Source organism: Rattus rattus, chromosome X (genome assembly GCF_011064425.1).
Source record: "Rattus rattus isolate New Zealand chromosome X, Rrattus_CSIRO_v1, whole genome shotgun sequence".
Classification (NCBI taxonomy): Eukaryota; Metazoa; Chordata; class Mammalia; order Rodentia; family Muridae; genus Rattus; species Rattus rattus.
This window is the reverse complement of record NC_046172.1, coordinates 12985730-12988567: the sequence shown is the minus strand read 5'-3', so window position 1 is coordinate 12988567 and position 2838 is coordinate 12985730. Positions and strand designations below refer to the sequence as shown.

General features: G+C 40.6%; 1 pseudogene; it reads left to right on the top strand.

Annotated features, from left to right (window-relative positions):
- The first annotated feature begins 1969 nt into the window (after positions 1-1969).
- On the top strand, positions 1970-2599 carry LOC116888415 (annotated as a pseudogene).
- The last annotated feature ends 239 nt before the right edge of the window (positions 2600-2838 follow it).

Sequence of the window (2838 nt, the reverse complement as noted above, 5' to 3'; positions counted from 1 at the left end):
AGATCCTTCTGCCTCTGCCTCTAAAGTGCTAGGATTAAAAGTATTCACCATCATTGCCTGGCCCAAAAGTAGGATATTAAGTCACCTACTACCAATGGGTCAATATTAATCTTTGTCTTTAATTCGAGTGTACTCTTTGTATGAACTTGGGTACAGACAAATTTATTGCATATATATTTCAATATATGCAATGGTTAATTGTTCCCTTGATTAGGATGAAATGTCTCTCTTTATCTCTTCTGGTTAGTTTTAGTTTGATCAGTCATTAGGCAGGTGATGCCTACTTGATTCTTGGTCTCATTTATGAGGAATATGTCTTTCAGGCTGTTGAGATAGCTGAGCAGTTAAGAGCACTGGCTGCTCCTCTAAAAGTCTTGAGTTCAATTCCCAGCAACCACATAGTGGCTCACAATTATCTATAAGGGGGTCTGATGCCCTTTCCTGGCATTTCAATATATGTGCAACAGAGCACTCATACATTAAATGAATACATTTTAGAAAGGAATATTTCTTTCCATTCTTTCATTTTAAGGTGGTGCCGACCATTAGATTTGACGTGAGTTTATTATAGAAAATAGAAACATGGATTTTGTTTCTTAATCCATGTTGCCAGCCTGCATCTTTCATTCGTAGAATTGAGGCCATTATATTTAAAGTTATTATTGAAAGATATGTGTGAGTTGCTCTCATTTTGTTGGTGGTGGCTTTGTTGTCTCAGTCAGGCTTTGTGTTTCAGTAATTATGAATTCATTTTTTTTCTTTGTACATTCTCTTAGCTATGTTTATTCCTTTGTTTAGCTAATGTATTGCTTTTTGTATTATGTTTAGGGTTGATCTGCTGCACAGGAATTCTTTTAGCCTATTTGAACAATGGAGCATTTTTTTTTTGTCCTTCTACTACGACAGATAGTTTTACTAGGCACAATAGTTTAGGTTGGCAGTAATGGGCTTTTAGAACTTGGAGTGCAATATTTCAGGCCCTTCTAGCTTTTAGAGTTTAATGAGAAATTAAATGTTATTCTGATGGGTTTTTCCTTATATGTGACTTGTGTTTTTCTCATTTATCTTTCAATATGCTTTCTGTGTAATGTATACTTAGTGTTTTAACTATCCTATGTGTGCTGGTTTGGATAAGAATGGCCCCCATAGCCTCATATATTTGAATGTTTCCTTCCTAATTGTTTGGTTTAGGAGGTATGGCCTTATTGGAAGAGCTGGATCACTGAGGTGGACTTTGAGGTTTCAAAAACCCATACCAGGCCCAATCTTTCTGCCTCTGTTCCTCTCTACCTCTCTCTGTGTCTCTCTGTTTGTTTCTATCTCTTTGTCTACCTGCCTGTCTGTCTCTGTCTCTCTGTACCAGCCCCTGTGTCTGTCTGCCTGCCTGTCTCTCCCTCCAACAATTGCTGCTTGCAGATTAGGTTGTAAGCTCCCAGATGCTGCTCCAGCACCATGCTTGCCAGCCTGCTGCCATGTTTCTTCCTGCCATGATGGTCATGAATTCACCCTATGAAACGGCAAGCAATCCTCCCAATTAAATGCTTTCTTCTATAAGTTGTCGTGGTCATTGGTGCCTCTTCGTAGCAGTAGAATGCTAACTAAAATACTGTGCTGTGGAGTATTTCTTTTCTCTTCTTTTCTATTTGATGTTTTGTGTACTTCTTGTAACTGTATGGTTATGGCTTTTTTAGTTTGGGGGAGGCTTTCTTCTATGATCTCATTGAAGATATAGTCTACATCATTGATATGCAAGTCTTCTCCCTCATCTATGCCTATAATTTGAAAATTTGGTCTTTTTAGAGTACGTGTGGTTCTTGATTTAGCCTGGTAATGGTTCAATAGAGCAAGTCAATTAATTTAATAAACCACAATCATCTCAATATATGCAAAAAAGGACTTTGAAAATCCCAACATGGCTCTTTTTGTCATGGACCTGAGTTCGTAGGTGCAGCGGCCTAGTGAAGTCTTCATGCCAGTCTCCAGAAGCTTGGTTTGTCTCAAAACCTATGTGACCCCACAGAGACCCTTCGAGAAATCGTGTCTCAACCAGGAGCTAAAGTTGATTGGAAAGTATGGACTACGGAACAAACGTGAGGTGTGGAGGGTCAAACTTACCCTGGGCAAGATCCATAAGGCTGCCCCAGAGCTGTTGATGCTGGACTAGAAGGATCCTCGTGTCTGCTTGAACACATGCTCTATGGAAGCAACTTGTTTGCCTTTGGGTGCTGATGAGGGAGGGCAAGATGAAGCTGGATTACATCCTGGGCCTGAAGATTGAGATTTCTTGGAGAGACAACTGCAGACCCAGGTCTTTGAGCTGGGCCTAACCAAATCTATTCATCATGCCCGTGAGCTCATCTGCCAACGTCACATCAGGGTCCACAAGCAGGTGATGAACATCCCATCCTTCATTGTTCGTCTGGACTCCCAGAAGCACATTGACTTCTCCCTCTGTTCTCCTTATGGTGTGGCCACCCAGGCCTCCTTATGGTGGTAACCGCCCAGGCCAAGTGAAGAGGAAGAATGCCAAGAAAGGCCAGGGTGATGCTGGAGCTGTTGATGATGATGAGGAGGAGGATTAATTAATACCTTATTGCATTGGAGGATTGTCTAGTTTTCCAGTTGACCAATGAAAGAGGGTTGATTAAAAAAAGAAAAAAGAAAATCCAACATGCCTTCAGAATAAAATTCCTAGAGATTAGGACTAGAGAGACCATACCTCAGCATAATAACAGCTATGTATGACAAACACACAACCAGCATTATCCTAAATGGAGGTGAACTTGAAGCAATTCCACTAAAATCAGGAATGAGGCAGGAATGAGACCACTATGAAAA